Source organism: Tasmannia lanceolata, unplaced genomic scaffold, assembly GCF_043159265.1.
Source record: "Tasmannia lanceolata isolate RefF3 unplaced genomic scaffold, GAP_Taslan_0.1 ptg000003l, whole genome shotgun sequence".
In the NCBI taxonomy this organism is placed as follows: domain Eukaryota; kingdom Viridiplantae; phylum Streptophyta; class Magnoliopsida; order Canellales; family Winteraceae; genus Tasmannia; species Tasmannia lanceolata.
This window is the reverse complement of record NW_027518680.1, coordinates 39,455,985-39,480,170: the sequence shown is the minus strand read 5'-3', so window position 1 is coordinate 39,480,170 and position 24,186 is coordinate 39,455,985. Positions and strand designations below refer to the sequence as shown.

At 39.6% G+C, this 24,186-nt stretch overlaps 1 long non-coding RNA gene across 2 annotated transcripts in view; it reads left to right on the top strand.

The window, feature by feature from the left end:
• Nucleotides 1-15,503: 15,503 nt before the first annotated feature.
• Nucleotides 15,504-24,186, top strand: part of LOC143854489 (uncharacterized) — a 40,869-nt gene continuing 32,186 nt past the window's right edge. The window contains exons 1-4 of one of the 2 annotated variants that reach the window (XR_013237536.1): nucleotides 15,504-15,868; nucleotides 16,103-16,259; nucleotides 16,366-16,480; nucleotides 16,792-16,906. This is a non-coding gene — a long non-coding RNA (uncharacterized LOC143854489). The remainder of the gene's footprint in view (nucleotides 15,869-16,102; nucleotides 16,260-16,365; nucleotides 16,481-16,791; nucleotides 16,907-24,186) is intronic. The other variant, XR_013237532.1, reaches the window with a different exon arrangement.

Genomic DNA, 24,186 nt, shown 5'->3' with positions numbered 1-24,186 from the left:
TAGGTAGTTAGTGAAGATCCTTTGAATAATTGTGCATTTTGCCTAAGTGTAAAAGTTTATACCTTAACCGATCTCTTCCCTGAGTTCGACCCGTATCTACACTCGATTCGTGCACTTGCAGTTAATTTATTAAGATAAACAGCAACCCATATAATCACATTCCTGGGATAACAATCATGCACCCTACAGGAATGTCTGCCTTATGGTTAGCGCCACCTAACCTAATGTGGACCCCGATCCGAGGATGATGAGGAAACGAGTCCCTACATCCTCTAGATCTCCACAACGTGAAGGAGGGCTCTACCAAGGAACTCTCGAAACTCTTACCACCCTCACAGCATAGCATGAGTGGCGATATAAAAAGAAAGAGATACATCCTGATCCGGAGCCAGGGCTCGAAACCAAGATATATCTAAAAATAACTCAGAGTCGCCATCCATGGATACGTTATGGAACCAAAACAAATGCTCTGTTTGCAATAGATAACCAGAGATACAAAAGGTCCGTGCCTGATGACGAATGGAGAAGGTCCGAAGAGCACCCCCAATTCGCCCGAGTGCGAACACTTGGTCTCTTATGCCATTTTCATTAACTCCAAAGAAGTTTGGGTAAAAATCATGTGAAATGGGAACAAATATCCCCGAGTGAATGTCTACCTAATCATGCATGACTCGGGAATGAAATAATAAGCACACATAAAGTAAGATAAAAGATGTGTCACCTAATCACAAATAGGTTATGAGTGACATGCCTAACTGGTGTCTAAGTTTTGGTGGACATACACATGCAAGCTATAGCTAAAGGTATAGGTCTGCATAAGAAAGTAAGAAAACACAACAAAATATATAATATAACAACGCAACAAATCTTAAGACTCTAAACGATTTAGCCCGAGTCCTTGGATGGTCTGATGTTCATCCAAAGAAGTCTACGTACCCCGCCTCCATGAGAATCAAGGCAACGTAGTTCTTCGCGCCTATTCTAAGCTATGATGCCTAAGACACCTAGACCTCTATCCTAGACTCGATCTAAAAGACGGGACCAGTTATTAAAGCTTCTTGAGCGATCATTTAGATTTCAGTGGATTGTAGATTTTAGGACATCCTATATGCCCTAACTAAATGCAGGTTAGCCCTAAGCTAATGCAGGTGGTTCCTACAACCTATGTGTAACTAGGATGTGTGTCCTAAGGAAAACAATGAGATCACTAGCGCATTCTAGACCTAGTCATCAGTCGGCAATGTGAATCGCCAACTGACCGGACGGAGGCGCTCCTATAACTCTAGGACAAACCCATAACTCTTAAACAAACACAAACAAGCACACAACAAACAAATACAAACAAGCACACAACAAACAAACAATTCACCAGGGACAAACCCCTCACTCTAAAAACTCTCTATCTAGGACAAAGTCCGAACTCTAGAGGAAGATTTTTTGAAAACAAGGATTTTAAAGGTTTTTGAAGAAGGTTTAAAACATTATTTACAAAAAGTTTGGCTAGACTTGGGATATGGATCCCAAGCTGCACTACGTACCTCGTGGAAGAGGATCAAGCCAACGTAGTTCGAAACGAACTCTCCTAATACGCTATAAAACTCAACACTTTAGCTTTTTTTTAAAGGTTTTTGATGTTTTCAAATGTTTTTGAAGTGCTTTTATATTTTTGACATTTAAAAAGTGTGTTAGCACCCTTCAGCTAAAGGGGATCCGATAGAAGAGCCTCCTTACCCACCATATCCCGGTAGAGTAATTTAGAGGAAAACGGGATCCCTAAAGCCTAAGGGGAAAGAAATCAAAATATGGGGGACTAAAATCCCAAAGAAAAGAACAATCTCGAAGAGAAGAAAATAAAACTAACGAGCCCTAATCAATCTCCAAAGGAGACGATATCTAATCTGCGAGGGAAAAAACCTAAACAAACGAGAGATGAAAAGCTTCTAACCCTAAGGGTAGACTTCTAAACAAAGGGGACAGACAAAAACCCTATAAGAAGAATTACTAAACAATCAGTAATTGAGGAAGGGTCCTAACTAGTTAAACACTCTAAGAGGAGGGAATCCCTTAACCTACGAAAACCCTAAGGCAGGAAGGGAAGAGGCTGGCTCAAGAAACGTTCCATCGTTGCCAAACCTAAGAGAAGTGTTCCCAAAATATGATGGAACACCGAAACTCGAAGAGGATCCCAAGGAACGTATGAAGAACAATCCCGAAAAGAAAGGAAACCCCTCAAACCCTGCGAAGATCCTAAGATGGAGAAAATGATAAGAAGGGCAAGGGGTTGGCTCAAGAAATATTCCGCATCGCCAGGGCCAGACAGAAAACCTCTGAAATTGATGGAAAATATAGGAACCCTGAGATCTAAGGAAAAATCTTAAAATTGAGAGAAGCTTCGAAAGGGAAGGAAAGAGAAAGCTAAAGGAGGGCTCCAAATAACCTCATCATAGCCCGCTCCATCTTCTAGAATAACAAAACCAGTCATGCCGGAGACATCATCTACTTAACACATGCCATTTTCAAATCAAAATATAGAAACCAAGGGTTAACTCAACCAAAGAAAAGTTCAGAAATATATGAAAATGCCAAACTCCAAGAATCTACAAATGCTCCAAAAATAAGTGAAAACAAATCCATCCAGTAATACCCACAACATAGGGTAAAGAAACAAAAATCAAGTGATACACACAAACAAACCCTCGACATGGGGTCTCCTGTGAAATCAGATAGTACTCATACCCATGACATGGAGTAGAGCAATAACCTGATTTCCTACATCAGTTAAGTATCCATAACTTCACAATCCACTTACAATAGAAATTAAACCCCAGCTTAGATCCAAAAACCAAGTTAAAATCAAATCCATTGACTAATATTGCAATATCTAAGAGACAAAGTGAACAACCATGCGCTTTCAATAATAACAGAGAAGTTAGAAATGTTACTGGAGTTGAATAAATTCAGCTTGCCGACAACAGAGATCGGAAAATTGTTGGTTGGATGGCGGTCAGATCTGGGTTTCGGGACAGCGGAGGAGCTCGCCTTAGTTGATCGCCAGAACTGGTGGTGATGGCTTCTCTCAACCGACACTCCCAACCCCAAAACAGAAGAAAGACCCATTTTCAAGAGATGCAGCACAACCCTCTCTTTTATTCTCTACTTCTTCCAAACTCTATGCCCCCAACCCTCTTCTTCTATTCTTCTTCCTCTTAAAATCTGCCCAGAGGGAGACAGAAAGAGAGCGAGAGGCTTAGCAAAATGAAAGAGGCTTGTGCTGATGGTTGAAATCAAAAGGGCTGATGATGGGGAATTTGAAATGGGTTTCAAAGAGGTTTAAAGTGTTGGCTGTTGGGGAAGAGAAGGTAGCTGTTATGAAATAAAGGAGAAGAAGAGGGTTTTGGTTGGATCTGAGATGGAGATGTAGAATAAAATGGGTTTGGGTGACGGAGAGGCCGGAGGAAATGGTAAACTTCGAGGTGAGCTTCATCGGAGCTCCGGCTAATGGATCGGAGAAGAAGGAGTTGGGTTTTAAGGGGCTGCGAAGAGGAAAATGATGGAAATGGAATGGGTTTAGGGAAATGGGAATGGGGTGGTAGCAGAGGTGGCTGAGGGTGGAAGTAGTTGAAGATCGGCCGGATTCCGGTGGAGAACCCACCGGAGAAGATGGGTAGAGGGGATCGGATTCTCCTCTCCCTCTCTCTCTCTCTCTCTCTCTCTCTCTCTCTCTCTCTGTTTTTCTCTCTTTTTTTTTAACAGAGAAGGGTTAAAGGGCCTGGGATCAAATAGAGATGGAGGTTAAACTGGGTTTGGGTAATAGTGGTGGAGCAACTTGGAATCAAGGTGGTGGAGGTGGTGGCCTGAAGGGATGGGGGTAAGGAGATGAAAGGGGTTTCGATGGATTTTGGAGGGGTGCGGTGGCAAGGGCGGAATCGGGCGGAATCGGGTTAGGGATCATCGGATTCCGATCAAGAATGGTCGGAGAAGGTGGTGGTGGGTGGGCGAATGGTGGTTTCTGAGAAGAGGTTCGATGTAAATGAGGGCTAGCAAGGAAAATGATAGAGATCAAAGAGGAGATGAAGATGGGGTTTGATTGGATGGGGTTGCCGGATTTAACGGGGTTGGCCGGCGGGAATGGGTTGGTGGAGAAGAAGAGAGGGTTTGGGTTGGGGGAAAGAGGTGATGGAGAAGAAGCTGGGAAATGAAAGAAATACAGGTTGATGGTGGTAGAGGTGGTGATGGTGATGGCGGTGGAAGTAGAAAAGAAGAAGAAAATGGGTGGCTGCTATGGATGGTCGGAGGTGGCCTCTCCCTGCAACTCTCTCTCTCGCTACGAGCGTAGCTTGCGGCTAGGTTTTTTTTTCTTTTTTTTCTGAAAAATGGGGACTTCCTTTAAAACCCTAATCCTAGTTGCCTTTTAAAGGGAAATGATAAATTGACACCCCCTTTAATTTCCTATAGACAGCCCTCCTCAATTGTATTTATAATTACTCTTTTAATCTCAGAGGGGTGCTTGGGTAGAATAGACCCCTAAGAGAAATGATATATTTGACCCCATTTATTCCTTGGACAACCTTCTCTAATGTATCATCTCTTCTTTAATTCACTTACAGGGCACTCCCTCTTGGATGACTTAACCCCCTATCTGAATTTGCATCGCGACACTATCGAGGCTTGCTCACTAGGCGAATCAGCTCAGATCTTAACGAAATTTCACAGGGACCTTGGTGGGACCCTAAGCTAACCTAGGGCATAATTTGGGACCTTAGAACACTAGTTTGATAGGGTTTCTATCCTAACGACTCTATTAGGGTTCGGTCAAAATGGGGTGTCTACACCTAAAGACCGACATTCTAGTTTAATCTTTTCTCAAAAATTAATCTTCAAAGGTCATGATTTCTTCTTAAACTTTGACCTCTCATTCATTCCCGATTTTGACCAGCATTCTGGGTCAAAACATGTCTGAGCTTTGCTCAATAATCATTTTATTCTTTTCAACAGGATTAAGACCTATTCTTTAAAACCCTAATTATTTTCGCTAAATTCTTTCTGGGGGTATTTCCTCGTATTCAATAAAGTCTTAAATCATAGGGGCAGACCTAATTCTCAGCCCCTCACATGTCCAAAATTATAAAAATCAAAAAATCATGAAAACACAAAATCCAAATGCTGTTCAAAGTCCAGGCAGGAGATCATCGGACCGCTCATTCAGTTCTTCCCTCTGCAAGAGCTTACTAGTCTAGTTATCAGGATTGTCGCTTCCAAGTGGAAGAAAAAGAAAATCATTCCAGTGCTCGAAATGGCTGCAGCACGTGGAGATGAGGTTGTGACAAGTTACTACCACTGCTCGAGAGGGATGTTCTTCAGAGGACTCTAGACCTCGATCTCTGAGCCAGCCCACACAGGAGACATAGGATGTTGTTTTCTTTTCCTTTTCCTGCTTTATCGTGTTTTTTTTCAGCCTACTACAGGCCATGTAAAAAGGAAAGGAAATGTAAATAAATAAATAAATATCTGCATAAGGTTTGGTACTTATATCAATCTTTTGTCTAAAACTAGTTAATCTTTCATATGAAGCACGTAATGACTACAAAAATGATGCCTGAATGGATTCAAAGCTACCAGCTACCCAAGAGTTCCAAACCCATCGAGTGTATGAATTACAACGAGCAGTTATTCCCTTTGTTTGAATCCATCCAAATAGACTAGAATCTCCTATAAGCAACAATAAGATTCTGGAATCCCCGGCATCACATCTTCCGTTTCGGTCTTGAAGAAATTTGTCCAACTTTCAAAGAGTGTTGCACTCTATTATAGTTCCACGATGATGGACCCATTATCCGTCTTGAACTGAGGTACGGATCAAACAATCTCTTGTGCCACCGATTGGTTTGTATGCCATGGCAAGACCCGATCATCTTCATGACACCAAATGGCGTCTTTGCTGAAAGACTCATCCAGGCCTATGCTCCAGTTGGAGACTTGGAAGACTTACTGTTACAACAACGTCTTCACAAGGCCTATATATTTTGTATATATGGCAAGTACCTTGTATGTCAGAATTCCAACCTAGCTTCCCTTTCCATCCTTAGTATAGTCGATCATTTCTCTGAAGATTGCAATCCTGTACTTACAATACTTGTAGAAACCTTCAATGGACTTGATCATATCTTCCAATATCCTCATCTTCCATTTACAGGGTGTCCAACCCTGCTCTATATTTGACTTTGTCTAAAGCTCCGCATTGCAATCCCTCAACCTCAAGTAATTGCCTCCATTTGTAACTTCGAATCAGGGAGCCATGTTGTCCATTTCAAAAGAGAACTCTCATGGGCTACTTGGTTAGCAACCCGTACGAATGACGGCATTTCTTGGAAGCTTAGAGGTCCTAATAGGGTCACCATAACCACTTTTAAGACCAGTTATGTTCGTCTCCTTGGCCTCTGAGATACTTCTTTCTACACCCCTCACCGGGTCATGCATCAATTCGGAAGTAGGCAACAACCTTGGGTGCCCCTCAAACGATTTCGTTCACCAGAGGAATTCGATGCTAGGGTAGCTAAAATTGTGTTTTTGGCTTGGCAAAAATGCAGAGTGGTCATGATCCATGACCTTTTTGTTCCTCGCAAGGACAGGATACATCTAGAGTACTACTCATCGCTTCGCCTTGAATTCCCTTCCAATACTAGGCCTTCAGATTCCTACACCGATTCAAAGGTATTGGAGCTGCTCAATCTCTAGAACCTCATGAACTTTTGCAAAGCTGGAGTTTATAGAACCTGCCATAAATGACAGAGGAGAAGCTTGCATTGAATTTGTAGAGGAAGATTTCGCCGAAGCAGAGCAATGATGGGCCAACAACTTGGTGGGATACTTCCTCGGAAGAAGACCCTTCTTATCCTTAAGGGAACACCTCACTCATACATGGAAACATAAGGGAAAATTAAGCCATATGCTCTCAAAAACGGGTTCCTCTTCAAGTTTAGTAACCCGGAGGATTGTTCTCAGGTGATTAAAGCCAACACCCACAACTGCGGAGGCTGGTCTCTTCTCTTACGAAGATAGACATCGGATATTTCTCCCGAAAAGTTAAGCCTTTCCTCCATGCCTGTATGGATCAGACTTTTATGTTTCCATTTAAAAATTTTGACCCCTTCTGGTTTGAGCAAGATAGCTAGCGAAGTGGGTAAGCCCCCGTACATGGATACTTAGACAATGGAAGCCTCAAGACTTAACAATGCAAGGATTTGTGTGGAAATCAATGTCAATTCCCCCACTTCCAAACCATATTAAACTAAACAATCCAACGGGGACTCTTCTTCCCCACATTGAATATGATTGGAAGCCTCTCAGGCATGCACAACCTGTGAGAACTTCAATCATACATCGAAAACTTGCCGAAGAGTAGAAAAGGGGAAAGAAATCCACATGAGGAAGGAGTGGAGACCTGTTTAGAAGCAGACCCTCCAAGCTTCTGCAGATACATCAAAATCAGAAGCAACTGAAAATCAAGAGTAAAGACATAGTGGAGACATGTATCTGAACCTACCAAAAGGCAGTGAGAAAGCAAAATTCATGAATAAACCACCAAGATCTCCACGGGCAAAATCAAATGGAGAAACAGTTTCTTAGCGTTGGAAATCTCTGATGATGGAATGAAAATACTCTCACTTGAGACAAAATCTTCTAATAATATGGAATCATCAGAATCAGAGGATGATGACCAAGATCATATCTGCAATGACTCCTCAAATAGTGAAGATGATCTAAAGAAACATAGGATCCAAAATCATCCGTTGAAGATGAGTCAGGGAGAGACAAAGAGCCTTGGTAAGAATCTCGAAAGAAGAAAGTATCATGGGTGGATGAATGCCATCTTGTCACATTGATCCTAGTTTAGCAAGAGGAAAGTGGAGAGGGTCCAGACTTGGGGGATTCTGAAATCCAAGGGGTGATGGCAACGCAAGAGGGGGGGGGTGAATTGGGTTTTAAAACTTTTTGCCAAAAAACAATGTGGAAGCTAAAAACAACTGCAAATTAAACCCTTAACCACAAATGAAATAAAAATCAAAATGCACACCACAAAATAAAGAGCAAGGGTAAAGAGAGAGTGCACTGAGATTTTTAAGTGGTTCGGTCCTGACCTCGGACCTACTCCACTCCACCAACACAATCCGTTGATGGCTTCACTATGGATTCCCTTAATGGCGGGGAATCAACCCAATTACAACTTGGCTATGCCTCGAAAGACTCGCCACGAAAAAGGAGAAAGCTCCGCGTCTCCAACACTCGCTCTTGGGATGGCTACGCATCCCTTCACACTCGCCAAATATACAATGATCTTTTAAAGGAAGAAAACTAAAATCCCTTCAAGAGGGTTACAAAGGATGGATAAAAGATGTACAAATATAAGCCTAATCCACTTCCTTGCTTAGAGATGAGAGAGGCACTAAAACAAGTTTGATTTTTTCTTTTTAGATCTTCAGGTTATTGCAAAGAGATGCTTTTAAAAGGTTTGGATAGTGTATATATAGCCCATTTGAAAATATGACCATTTGGGGGTAAAACTGTAGTAATTTGGGTTCAAAAGTCAAGTCTCGCAGTCCCCAACGGCTATTTTGCCAGACCGGCGCGGTCGACCGAGCCACGGCGGTCGTCCACCCCTATCGGCCAAACCTTTTTAATTTTAAATTTCAAACCGTCGCGGTCGACCGAGCCAGTGGCGGTTGCCCCGGAGGTCTCCCTTTTTTATTTAAAATTCGGCTCAAAACACTATCGCGGTCGACCGACCCTTGGCAGTCGTCCGCCCCAACCATGCTGGATTGTTTCTGTCGAAACAGAAACATATCCGTTGTTGACCGGATCACCCCAATCTACCGGCCCGCTATTGAAAGCCAAGTGCTGGATTTCCAGCACGGCTTCCGTGGTCGTCCGGGATACCCCGGTCTACCGGCCCTGTATTAAATTTCATTTTTACTTATAAAAAATCAGGGTCTTAAGTTTTCAAATACATTTTTCTAAGTTTTCAAATAGATTTTCAAGTTCATTTTAAAACATTGTTAAGTGCCTTTATCATCTCTAAAAAAAAAAGAGAGGAGAATACATTCTAAAAAGACTTGAAAAGCACTTCAATCTTCTCTTGAACTTTAAGGCTTCAAGTCCATCATGGATCATCTCTTCCATTCTTTTGGTTTCACAAGGTCTTCATGAAATGCTCCAAGCCTTCATATTCCTTTGGCTTCAAATGATCTTCTTCATTTGGTTCATGCCACGATCCATGCCATTTTCCTTGAGTTTGGTGTTTGATTACTTGATTTCTAATACATGCACTTAAACATCAAACACATTAGAAATACAACACAAATCAACTTGTGTTTGGAATCATCAAAACATAGAAGATTGCCAAGGTGGGAACCATTGGGCTTACAAATTCAAATGTATCACACACCACGACTCTGAAGTTGAACTTCGGCAGAAGGTTCCAAATTAGAGTGGCATAAGACGCTCCCAAATACCCCAACGTGCTCCCATTGAACTAGTCGATTGGTATTGAGCACTTTCAACTTGTGTTCTGTTTTTTGTCTGTCCAAAGTTTTTGGATCTCCCACTTTCTTGTTCTGAGTTAGGGATGTCATCTTGTACCCATGAATGTAACATTTTTTCTCTTTATCTAATAAACTGGTAGGGGTCCTTGCCAAAACCCCAGATTACCCATTAAAAAATTATTGCTCAAAAAAGGTTCATCGTTGCCGAACATGGCCTTCATTTCTTTGAGGGTATTTTAATTATTTTTCTAAGTAAAGGCCCTTGTCGTTTTAGTTTTCCTCTGCAACTTGACGGCAAGTGATCTTTTGATATAAAACTACATAGAGGTGGTGGCCTTTTACATATCCTCTCAGGTGAGGTATGTATTTAAGAATATCCCCAATAGCATGAGTGCCTATATGTCTTTTGGAAAAGCCATGCAAAATAATATGAATTCGTGGATAGGGGACTCGGGGAGGTTGCTTTACATAACGACATGAATCAAATATATGCGCACATATCAAGTGTAGGCAAAATAAAAATCTACGGTTGGGGTGAAAGAGGGAAAATGATGGGATTCCCAGACAGGAAGCAGTCATGTGGATTTGTGGGGGACACAATAAGCCCAGCAATAATCCTTTAAATTATTGAAGAGAGGTAGAGAAGGAAGAGGGAAAAGGATGGGTGCTTAAGAACCCATTTCTAGCTAGAAGAAAAGAGAAGTGAGCAGCTTTAGCAAGGAGTGATTTAGGGATTTGACTGCCCTAACAGCACATCTGTGAAAAGCAAAGTTGGATTCCGTTTCGCCCTAAACTTCCGAGGAAGAAGAAAAGACATCCGTGGAAGGTTGTTACATAAATTAACATGGGAAACTAACATGGGACTCACAAATTCAAAAAGAGAGCAATCAGACAGAAGATGGACAGATCTTTCAACCGACATCACAACGTCGATTGTTGCTCGATTGTGTCTGATTGAATTTCATGCGTTTTGAAGCGTATGTAAGCAATGGTGATTAGGTTGTTCCTTCACTTCTTCATCACTTCCCCAATGCCAATTCTCATGGACCATGTTGGCTAGGACGAATGTTCCAATTGCTTTCTATATGATCTTATCTCACACAAGTCTTACCTCATGCAAATCCTAGAGCTAAAAGGTTGACATTGCATTGCCTCGGAACAAGAGTGGTTACTATTGCACCTGGATGAGCTCCTCTTTTGCTTCAATATTGCACCTATTCTGCTTCAATATTTTCTCTCCTACGAAAATTGACTTACCGAAGATCCAAGGTTTCAAACTTTCGGATCATGTCACGACATTCGTCTCGCGTCCTACTTCTAAAGATTGCATTGTTTTTGTGGTCAATAACCGTGTTACTCCTATTGCGAACACTAGAGTCGTCATGGAAGTAGAAAATGGGAGACACACTTATCGCTCTCATCAGCAATTCAAAGTCATAACATGTGTTAAATATATTGCTAAAGTTGAGCTTTTATATTGTTTTGATTCCAAGCAGCGAAAGATGGTTACTTACTGTTGGATATAGTGTCTTCATTTCCCTTGCTGTCAACCAAGGCTGGCCCTCTACCAGCTTGATGTCAAGAATGCGTTCCTTCATGGTGACTTGCTTGAGGAGGATTACATGGAGCAACCTCCAGGGTATGTTGCTTAGGGGGAGATGTCATCTTCAGTTTGCAGGCTACGCAAGTCCTTGTATGGGCTCAAGCAGTCTCCTAGAGCATGGTTTGGGCGCTTTAGTGATGCTGTCATGGGATTTGGCATGCGGCAATGTGCAGTTGAGCATTCTGCCTTTAGTTGTCTTTCTGATGCAGGACATGTTCTCCTTATAGTCTATGTTGATGATATTATTATTACAGGCAGTGATACGATTGGTATATAGAAATTGAAGACCTTCTTATTGGCAGAATTCTCCACAAAAGACCTTAGTCGCCTACTGTATTTTCTAGGGATTGAAGTAGCTTATTCTGGCAGCAATCTATCACTTTCTCAGGAAAATATGTGTTTGATTTGTTAGAGGAGACTGGATTTGTGGGAACAAAGCCTGCCGGTGTTCCTATGGATCCAAACACCAAGCTGATTGCAGAAGAGGGAGACTTGATGGATGACCCTAGCAGGTACCGTCGTCTGGTTGGGAAACTTATTTATCTCACTGTTACTCGCCCATATATCTTTTATGGAGTTGGGGTAGTTAGCCAATTTATGAGTGCCCCTCGTACTTCTTACTGGGCAGCCGTAGTTCAGATTCTTCGTTATTTCAAAGGTGCACCAGGAAAAGGTTTGCTATTCAGGAAAAATGGGCATGCCAGAGTGGAAGGATTTAGTGACGCGGATTGGGTAGGATCTCCAGCAGATAGGAGATCAACCACGGGTTATTGAACCTTTGTTGGCGACAATCTGGTATCGTGGAAAAGTAAGAAACAAGAGATAGTTTCAAAGTCTAGAGCTGAGGCAGAGTACCGAGCTATGTCTCATACTAGTGGGGAGCTTCTTTGGTTACGGTCTCTCATGTCAGAGATTAGTTTCTCTGCTACTTCTCCAGCTCAGCTCTACTGTGATAATAAAGCTGCAATTCACATAGTCACCAATCCCGTATTTCATGAGAGAACCAAACTTATGGAGGTTGATTGCCATTTTATTTGCAAGAGAATCCAGAAGGGCGAAATACATGTTTCCGATCTGTGGACCAGTTAGCATATATTTTTACCAAGTCATTACCTAAGTCAAAGTTAAATGATATTTGTAACAAGCTGGGAATGTATAATATCTATATTCCAGCTTGAGGTGGAGTGTTGGATATAGTGTATTGCCTAAGGGCATAGTTGTCATCTTTTTGTACTTATCCTATTTAATAGGGAAAATGACCAAATAGAAGGGGTTTCTACTGACTATGACATTTGAAGAGGGGTGTTTTTTAAATCACCAATCAAGAGTGCATATGACTAAAATACCCTTGATTCTCTCTCTCTCTCTCAAATCACCTTTTGAAATGATTATATTTAGAATACAAATCCCAAAACCCACCTTTTTCTCTCTTCTTCTTCTTCCTCCCACCTACGTACATATGAAAAATCCAAAAACCTCCATTTTTAAAACCCAAAAACCTCCATTGTTAGATGCCAAAAGCTCCATTCTATTGCTGAAAACCTCATTTTTAGATGTCAAAGCCTCCCTAACCCTTCATTGCATTGGAAAACGCCTCCATTTACAACAACTATTGCAAAAACACGTTATTAGATTCCGAAATCGCAAAAATCTTCACTAGAAACCACCATTCCATTGCACAAAGCCTCCATTCAATGGAAAGGTGTGTATTTCTAGCCCTCTCCCTTCTCTTTCAATTATAAGGCATGTTTATAAACTTGAATGAAAGTTTTCCATGTTAAACTACTGTTTTCCACTTTATAATCATTGTTATTTTACTGTAAACCACTAATTTCTTAAGTTAAACTACTATTTCACTATGATAAACCACTACTGAAGTGGGTGTTTATAAGTAGTTTATATAGCTTCTTTGGTTAAGAATCCTCAGTAGTGGTTTATAATCCTTAGTAGTGGTTTATAATCCTTAGTAGTGGTTTGTTAAGGTTTACCAGTGGTTTAGAGTGTTTATAATTAGTTTATAAGGATTAACAATGGTTTAAAGTGTTTATAAGTGATTTATACAGGGTGAGCAGTAGTTTATAGTGTTTATAAGTGGTTTATATAGGCTTATCAGTGGTTTAGAGTGTTTACAACTGGTTTATATAGGGTAAACAGTGGTTTATATAAGCCTATCAGTGATTTAGAGTGTTTATAAGTGGTTTATATAGGCTTATCAGTGGTTTAGAGTGTTTATTCATGGTTTATACAGGGTAAGAAGTAGTTTATAGTGTTTATAAGTGGTTTATATAGGCTTATCAGTGGTTTAGAGTGTTTACAACTCGTTTATATAGGGTAAACAGTGGTTTATCTAAGACTATCAGTGGTTTAGAGTGTTTATAAGTGGTTTATATTGGCTTATTAGTGGTTTAGAGTGTTTATACATGGTTTATACAGGGCAAGAAGAAGTTCATAGTGTTTATAAGTGGTTTATATAGGCTTATCAGTGGTTTAGAGTGTTTACAACTGGTTTATATAGGGTAAACAGTGGTTTATATAAGCGTATCAGTAATTTAGAGTGTTTATAAGTGGCTTATATAGGTTTATCAGTGGTTTAGAGTGTTTATACATGATTTATACAGGGTAAGAAGTAGTTTATAGTGTTTATAAGTGGTTTATATAGGCTTACCAGTGGGTTAGAGTGTTTACAACTCGTTTATATAGGGTAAACAGTGGTTTATCTAAGCCTATCAGTGGTTTAGAGTGTTTATAAGTGGTTTATATAGGCTTATCAGTGGTTTAGAGTGTTTATACATGGTTTATACAGGGTAAACAGTGGTTTACAACGTTCATAAGTATTTTATATAATCGTAGGAGTGGTTTAGAGGATTTATAAGTGTATAATATATGGTAAACAATGGTTTAGAGTGTTTACAAGTTGTTTATATAAGCCTACAGTGGTTTAGATTGTTTATAACTGGTTTATATAGGCTTAACAGTGGTTTATAGTGTTTATAAGTTGTTTATACAGTATAAGCAGTGGTTTATATAGGGGTAAGCAGTAGTTTAGAGTATTTACAAGTGGTTTATATAGGGTAAACAGTTGTTTAGAGTGTTTATAAGTTGTTTATACAGTGTAAGCACTGGGTTAGAGTGTTTATAAGTGGTTCATGTAAGCCTAGCAGCGGTTTAGAGTGTTTATAAGTTGTTTATATAAGCCTAACAGTGGTTTATAGTGTTTATAAGTGGTTTATATAGGCTTAACAGTGGTTTATAGTGCTTATAAGTTGTTTATACAGTGTAAGCAATGGTTTATAGTGTTTGTAAGTGGTTTATATAGGGGTAAGCAGTGGTTTAGAGTTTTTACAAGTGGTTCATATAGGGTAAACAATGGTTTAGAGTGTTTATAAGTTGTTTATACAGTGTAAGCACTGGTTTATATAGGGGTAAGCAGTGGTTTAGAGTATTTACAAGTGGTTTATATAAGGTAAACAATTGTTTAGAGTGTTTATAAGTTGTTTATACAGTGTAAGCAGTGGTTTAGAGGATACCGGAGAGAGGTGCACGAACCTGCGGGGCATTGTGACCCTCTAATGGACGGTTGGGATCATCCCATGAGAGAAAGAGGGCATTGTGGCCCTCTAATGGACGGTTGGGATTGGGATCATCCCATGAGAGAGAGAGAGGGGCATTGTGGCCCTCTAATAGACGGTTGGGATCATCCCATGAGAGAGGGGGCATTGTGGCCCTTTAATGGACGGTTGGGATCATCCCATGAGAGAGAGAGAGAGGGGGGGCATTGGGGCTCTCTAATGGACGGTTGGGATCATCCCACGAGAGAGAGAGAGAGAGAGAGAGAGAGAGAGAGAGAGAGAGAGAGAGAGAGGCATTGTGGCCCTCTAATGGACTGTTGAGATCATCCCATGAGAGAGAAAGAGAGAGGAATTGTGGCCCTCTAATTGATGGTTGGGATCATCCCATGAGAGAGAGGGGGCATTGTGGCCCTTTAATGGACGGTTGGGATCATCCCATGAGAGAGAGAGGGGGCATTGGGGCCCTCTAATTGATGGTTGGGATCATCCCATGAGAGAGAGAGAGAGAGGGCATTGTGGTCCTCTAATGGACTGTTGGGATCATCCCATGAGAGAGAAAGAGAGGAATTGTGGCCCTCTAATTGATGGTTGAGATCATCACATGAGAGAGAGAGAGGTGAGGTGACGATATTTTAAAAATGAGGGTATTTTTGTCCTAAACCCATGCAAACCCGTCACTATCACTGTATATTGGTTATTTTCAAGTCTTCCCTCTTCAAATGTCATAGTCAGTAGAAAGCCCTTTCATTTGGTCATTTTCCCTATTTAATATAAATACATAAGTGAGAGGGAGATTTTCCCAACTCACTTTTCTCTTCTCTCTATTCTCTCACAACACTTACAATTCTTGTAACAAGACTGCAGTGCCTACAACTTCCCCATAAAACCAAGTGTAAATATTTCACTATCTCAAAAGGATTATTTAAAAGGTGTAATCAGTTGTAATAGAGGCATAAAGAAATGGTTGAATCAATTTGGAGAGGAGACAATGATCTAGATATCGTTTTGTGGGACAAGCCTAGTGTGGGAAAAGGAACACGTTTTTATTCCTAATCATGGCGAAATGAGGATACTAATGATGAAAAGAAGCAAAACTATCACTTGAAAGCTGTGTTGGTGGAGCCGCGGTTCATTGATCTCACGGAGACTGATAGATGGTTTGTTTAAGGAGGGAGAGACATTGTCTGCCTTAATAGTTTCTTCACTATTTTTTTTAAAATATGATTAAATTATGTTTTGTTTTAGTTTTTAAACCTTGCTAGATTATGATAATCTTGGTAACGGATGTATGATGAGTGTTTTTTTTCTTCTTTACTTCTAAAAAAATTAGTGATACAGTGATTTGATGGTTTTCTGTGTTCGGGTTCTTTCTTTACTCTGTTCTGTATCAGGGGAACATAGTGTAAAAGGGGGGTGTTTAGTTCGGTTTTGTATGGTGAGTAGAAAGATGCCGAGGCCTGGTCCAAGGCCATACGAGTGTGTTAGGCGAGCTTGGCACTGTGACGGACACAAGCCCATGAGAGGTTTTCTCATCCAAGAAATATTCAGGTGAGGGCTACGTAGTTTCTTTTCCTCGTTTCAATCTTTGTTCCCCTTTCTCTTCAGTCCACCATGTATCTGTCTGTTTCTCAGCCCCTGCCATGTGTTTGTGTAGGGTCGTCAATGAGATTCACAGCTCGGCTACCAAGAAGAACAAGGAATGGCAGGAGAAGCTCCCCTTTGTGGTCTTGAAGGGAGAGGAGTTCATGTATTGTAAAGCCAATTCCGAGGTAACTTCTCTCTCACATTCTCTCCTGTGTTCTCTTCTTTCTCATTTTTATTTGGGTTTTTCCTTCTTGTGTGAAACAACCAATTACTCTGGAGATGGCGTTATTTAATCTTTTATAGTTTATTAAGACTCCCCCTCACATGTGGCCTATACGTGGGACATGTGGCCCCTCTTTTGGGTTGGCCATTACATGTGGATTTTTAATATCAGGGAGTTTTGAATGAGGACCTTTGCTCTGATACCATGTGAAACAACAAATTACTTTATTCATCTTTTATATTTTAACATCTTTGGTCTTTCCCTCATCTGTAGTGAGACTATATGGAACTTAAGACACTCTTGGAGAGAAGCAACGAAACCATTAATACGATAATTCAGAGGGATGAGAGCCCTGAAACTGGAGACCTATTGCAGCCTTGTATTGAAGGTACCCCATTCTTAACCTTGTTCCTATTCTACTTCTTTGTTTCCTTGTCATTGCCCAAATAATTTACTGGTAATCTCTCAGTTTTACATTTAATTAGAATGAAGTTGCATTGTTGCTGTCGAAATCTTTAAATCTGTACCTTCTTCGTCGTTATCCTTGATCTTGTTAGGAAAGGAAAAATGGGTGTGAGAAATCTGTTTTGAATGAAAGGCTGTCAAAGGGCTCGATATCCATTGTGGACTAAGGCCTGGCTAATGTTTCTAGCCTGGATTTAAGGCAACATTGAATTCCTATAATAGTGTGGGCACAGGCTTGAGTATTAGATGCAAGGTCCAATGCACCTTTTGATATTAGCATCCAGTTATCCAGCTTGACTTATTTAAGGAAGAAACCATGCCAACATTTTGAAAGATGTCTGAGAAGATATTGTTTTATATGAGACTCCGCTATATATGATTAGTCTGTAAGCAAAGGTCATCTGAGGTTGGGGATGGGCCTATCTAAATATTGGCAGTTTGAAAGTGGGGCCAAGCCCAATTCCACTCTTTGATGCCTGTATTTTCAAGTTTAGATTGTTTGAAATACATAGATTTTTTTATTTAATTCCCTCCTTATTTTTTCTCCTGCTTCTGCTGCCCTTAATCTGGGTTGCACTCCATGCAAGAATCTACCGAAACCTCTGGTGCTCCTAAGCTTGCTTCCCACACAACCTATGAAACGCCATCTCGTTTACTGCCTCCTCAATCTGTTAATTCAGTCCCAAATTCCACTCCTCAATTTGCATCATATTACTAGATTGTTGTAACACCCGCACCCATTAATTCAACCCATTTGGATGCAGAGTCTAGCAGTCCCATTCTCCATAATAAACCAATGCCTCATGACCAGACAAATTTGCTACCTAGTACTTGTTGCGAGTTTCCACTTTTCCCAGATAACTTACAACTTTCTTGCCAAGATATATTGTCATTTCCCACGGAAACTTATCCTTCATTGAATTCAAGTAGAATGCATCCCTTATATTATAGCACTGACAATCAGACAGTGAAGCCACATTTTGATTTCTCAAACCTACAAAATTCAAATTGTAAGTCATTTAGTTCGCCTTGCATCCAGCCCGTTGCGGATGCCAAAATGGATTTCTTGCAGAACCAACTCGGTTGTGACAATGGCCTTGATGCTTCAACTAGAACTCAGAAGTCATTGAATTTTTGAGGCACATCTGAGAATCTACCCGACACGGGATATGACATATCGTTGTGATTGGGGCTGCTACTAGCTCCATCTTTAAGCGCAGAGAATAGTTGTACTCTTGACTTTGAAGATGTGGGTTCAGTAGTTCTCGTGATGGGAGCAGCTACTGTGATTTATCGCCAAGTACAAATGGGTTCTATTTATTCCCAATTGACACTTTCGATGGCCCCTTCTGGCTCAAGTAGGGGGAAGGTGCATGTCAGGGAACCTGTTAGAAAGCGCAAGGCATCCACCAGTAATTCTTTGGAAAATGGGCTGTTCTCCTGGCAGCGAAAGCCTTCAACCAGTCAGTTTTTTAATAGAAGAAAGGGGCGAATTTTTTAGGAAGTCCCACCCAGCATATGGTATTCCATTTTTTATTTTTTTACACAAATCTTCAGTTGACTTTTTCGAAGAAGTTTTGTTTTCAAAGCTTTTTTGCAGCCAAGATGTAGTACTGTGTTGCATTTATGAAATGTTCAATGCTGCTCAACTATGAGATTGAATTAGAGCCTGTTACCCTCTTGTAAACTGCTCCTCAAATTCTGTCTATTGGCAGTTCTTTGTAAATGTATAGAGATGCCTGAATCACTTCATACTTTTGTATTCTCTCTTGGATCGTTGAGTATCTTCAGCAAGCTCTTTGTGATAATTGGTAATGTTCACTCTTAAACTCCCTTAGGGGCCGTTTGGATACGCGGATTCTAGAATCTTGGGTTTCCTCTGCTTTCCGCCAAGGGAGAGAGTAGGAGATCATCCCCTGTTTCCAGGTTTTAGAAATCTCAGTATGGGGGAGAGATTTCTAAAACCTGGATTTCTTACTTAAACCCTTCATCTTCAACCTACTTTCCCCACAAAATTTTACACCGCCTGGATTCTAAAATCCACTTATCCAAACAGCCCCTTAATGTACAAGGTTCTTGCCGTCATGAGTCACTATCTCATTTTAGCATTGCTTGATCCCCGACTTTCAACTTTCAAGCCTCATACTTGCACTCTCGGGTTATAATATCAATAGTTATCCATGGAATCAAGTTCTTGGTCAGAAGTATGTTGTTAGATGATGTGGGAGTCAAAGTTTCCTGTCACTAAAATGGGTTTTTTCTTCATACATGTAACGGCCACTCATGTTAATATTTTTTTAAACAAATCTAATGGGTCTTCATAATAATGTATGGTAGGGCCCACTTAGAATCTAGATAATTAGAAAACTAAATAAACATGATATTTTACACTTCAAGCACTAAAAGGCTATGGAAGGAATTAAATCAAACAATAAAGGACGATTTAGGCAGCACAATGAGTGGAGAATCACAAAAAGGATCGAAATCCCTTCAATTTTGGTCGTGCGCAACTCCCAAAAAGGGAGTGCGCTGACCCTTTCTCTCTCTCTCTCTCTCTCTCTCCACGTTTTGGTTGGGGAGGGGTGTCGTTATATAAAAACCAAATAGAACGAAACTCCATTAGCTCTAAGGAAAGACTCAAGGAAATCGACGGATATCGTCGCCTCTCACTTCTTCAATTATTCTTCGACCCACTCCTTGGACTCAAGTTTCCTCATTTACGAACGCTCCTCCTTCCACGTTCTCCATACCAGGTTGGCAAAATTGGGTTACACAGCAGTTGTGATAGAGATTATACCAATATTGATTACCAATTAAAACAACAGATTTAAATAAATGTGTATATGTTAGAATCAACAAACCAAGATAAATAATAGAAATGAATGTTAAATAGAGACATGCTAGAAACAGTAAATCCATAAGGCACAAGAATCATTTAAGGATTGTTAAAACTAGAAGAACGGAATAGAAATCGAACTATATCAACAAAAAGAAATCTGAAATTATTTACTACATTTCTAATTTATCATTATTGATCTATCTTTTAACCAAGACACTTCAGCTCCTATTAGCTTGTTGTCTTTGCCTACACGGTCCATTCGGCGGAGATGTTTTCCGATAGATCATACCGCCTAGAGATTTATAGTCTTCATAGGATTCCAACATCAACGAGGAGGTTGCGCGATCCTCCCAAGTTGTATTTTTATTTATTTAACATCCTTAATTTCCGGGGATGGCTCTATGGCCTCTAGGGTTGCAAATGAACCGAGCCGGCTCGCGAACATGTTTGGGTTTGGCTCGTCAAAAGCTCGGCTCGGGCTCGTTCGCTTACTAAACGAGCCGAACCCGAGCCTAAAAATTAGGCTCGCCAAATAAACGAGCCGAACTTGAGCTTTGTATAGTTCGGCTCGGAAAAGCTCGCGAGCTTTTTAGGCTCGGTTCATAAACGAGCCGAGCCGAGCCGAGCTTTAAAGCTTTGATTATGTTTGTTTTTTATATATAAAATAAAAGAATGTGGGTTGCTTATCACAAATGAAAGTTTGGCCTAGTGGTTAAGGTGCTGGATTTAGAGGGGAACTGGGTTCAAATCCCGCAAATGTCTGTTTTTATCATTCTTGAAACGAACCGAGCTTAAGCTCGGTTCGTTCCACTTAACGAGCCGAGCCGAGCCGAGCTTTTTCGAAAACTAAACGAGCCGAGCCGAACATGAGCTTTCATAAAAACTAAACGAGCCGAGCCGAACATGAGCCTTCATAAAAACTAAACGAGCCGAGCCCGAACACCCAAAGCTCGGCTCGGCTTGGCTCATTTGCAGCCCTAATGGCCTCCCATCACCCTTCCCCATTTTCGTCCTCATTTCTTCTTTCATGTATTTCTTTCTTTGTCTTCTTAGTCTTTTAGTGTACTTAAATGAGGGTGGTTATTGGGTTCACATCTTAATAAGCAATTAAAATTCTAGATGACATATGGTTGAACAATTTAAAATAAGTTAACGAAAAGTAAATAACATCTAACATCATCCACAAGTCAATATTACTATTGAATTAATTGAAATACCATACTGATGAGGTCTAGCTATCACCTGCCTTGGTTTATGAAGTTAAGTATTTTTGGAAGTGGTCCTGATGTGGAAGTGAGAGGCGATTATCCTGGAGTAAATTAATGAACAGAACGATGTCAAATAATCCTAGGTTTAATGTTCTCACAACACACCCACAAACAAGTCCCAAATTGACCTGTTTTGGGACTCGAACCCCACTCTCTCTAACACTACTTTCCTCTCCTGTTTTGGGACAAAAGATACCCTTAATTTAAATCACAAGTTGGGCCTATTTTGGGACCTAAATGTCATACATCAGTAGGGTGTAAGTCTGGTCCGATTTGGACTCAAAATACTAATACATATAGAACAAAATTCTGGACAGATTTGTGCTCAAGTTTAAGGCACATAAATAGTATCAAATCTGGGCCTGTGTGTGTTCCAAAAACCCACACACCAACAACCCCAAAATCTGAACAGTTTTTGTGCTCCAAGGTGGGGCACACAACACTTTATCAAACCATTTTTTATTCATTTATCTAGAGCTGATAAACGAAGAAAAATATCTGAATCATCTTGTTATAATTGATTATATAGGCCTTACTACCAAAGAGAACACATGAAAATCATTTGGTACTAATGACCAGATACACACACAAATATATATATATATATATATATATATATATATATATATATATATATATATATATATATATATATATATATATGAGGAATGTGTTGGTGCGCTTGAGCGCTGGAATCAAATGGTGCGCTTGAGTGCACCAATCACATGGGTCCCACAATTTCTGTGAGGATCCAAACCATTCATTTGCAAGGCCCTATCATAGATAGGGTGTGTACCAAAAATCAGCTCCATTGAATCATCCTAACCCCTCCAAAAGTGGAGGGCAAAAATGGGCAGATTTGTGGTCTGTCCATTTTGACCTCCACAAATGGATGGGTTAGAATGATCCTATGGAGCTGATTTTTTATACACACCCTATCTATGTAAGGGCCTTTCAAATGAATGCTTTGGATCATCCTAACAATGTGGGCCACATGGGTTTGAGAGCTCAAGCGCACCATAAGGTTTGAGAGCTCAAGCTCACAATCCTTTTCCTTTATATATATATATATATATATATGAGAAAACGGTTCCTACACATATGTGTAGAGCGTTCTCTACACACTAGCTTAAAATACAGTGGGGGCCCACATTGTTTGGGTGATCCAAGCCATCCATTTTAGAGGCCCTCACATAGATAGGGTGTCTACAAAAAATCAGATCCATAGGATCATCCTAACCCTACTATTTGTGGAGGTAAAATGGATGTCTTTAAACCTTCACAAATTAGTCCATTTTTTGCCTCCACAGTTCGAATGGTTAGGATGATCCTATGGATCTGATTTTTTCTGGACACCCTATCTATGTGAGGGCCTTAACAATGAATGGTTTGGATCACCCAAATAATGTGGCCCCCACTGTATTTTAAACTAGTGTGTAGATAACTTATCTACACATATGTGTAGGAACCGTTTTCTCTCTCTCTCTCTCTCTATATATATATATATATAATACCTACAACAATAAATACAACTACAAGGTCATTTGATCAAATACAACTGTAGAAAACCTATACTTGCAAATAAAATCATACTTAGCACCATAAACCTGGCATCCACAATTCTTATTCCAAACAAATTTAGTCTTAACCACATACAATTAAAAACATGAATAGTCTGAAACTCAACATGAACGCCCCGACCACCGTGTAGATATTGTTCAATTCTAGGCCGCAGCCCTCCCCGGTTTTGTTTTTCCCACAGAAAACTCGTCTACATAGGGAAGGTGGGGGGTCTACACATATAGCCCAAGAACTTTCTCTCTCCGCTTCCGATGTGGGACTATTACAATCTTATACCTATAGTAAATAAGAATAATCTTTCAAATGTGTATATTTTGTTCAAACAGTCCTAGTGATGTATATATTAGATAAAATGATCCTTATCATATGTGAAACGAAGTCAACTTAGTCTTCTTCAACCTCCGTCGAAAAACAAGTGCATCAATCCTTTTAGTTAGATCTCAATCGATTTCTACCCATGGATGTGTAAAAAAAAACAGCTGAAAGCAAAATAATAATAGTAATAATAAAGAAGAAAAATGATTTTTTTTTACAAACCCTACTTCATCAGTACTATGAAGAAAATAAATTTCATTGAAAAATATGGTACATCAGTACCATGTAATGTGAAAGAGATGAAAGTAATAATTTTTTTTTCTATAAATGATAGACCAACAATACATCGGAAATAAAGAGATTTTTCATAAAAAAATGAAATATAAAATACATCAGTGCTTTATATGTATGTGTATGTATATATATATATATATATATATATATATATATATATATATATATATATATATACATATATGTATGTATATATATATATACATACATTCCAGTGATCTTGCATTTGTTTACTCCACTAGTTTGGTTAGATTTATATGTTGGAAGGAATAAGAAGATCTACGAGTGTCACTTCATTATTTGGTCATTTCTATGTGTTGAGAATAACTAAATGACTTTCGAGTATTTCGTACATTTTTGGAAGTTCTAATACACGTGAGACAATCAAAATATTCAAAATATTTTGTTGTCAGTTGTATAAATAGATATACATCAAATGATTTATATATATATATTTGTTATGAATTTTGAGTATATATATAACCCAAATATCTGATAATCCTTTCAATACTCATATTTCAAAGTCGTTTGAATCAAATAATTTCATAAATGCAAATTTTTATTCTTGTCAGTTCTTTGATTCAATAATTATATGCACAAATTTATTAGTCCTCTATAATTATGCATGTTTAACTACTGACTTTCGACTATTCTTTTGGGACAAATAATTTCATTTGTGAGTATAGGTTTTCAACAGTTGTATTTAATCAAATGACCTTGTATTTGTATTTATTGTTTTAGGTACTATATATATTTATGTGTAGTAACTGGTCATTAGTACCAAATGATTTTCATGTGTTCTTTTTGGTAGTCAGGCCTATATAATCAAATATAACAAGATGATTCAGATGTTTTCCTTCGTTTATCAACTCTAGATAAATGAATAAAAATTTGGTTTGATAGAGT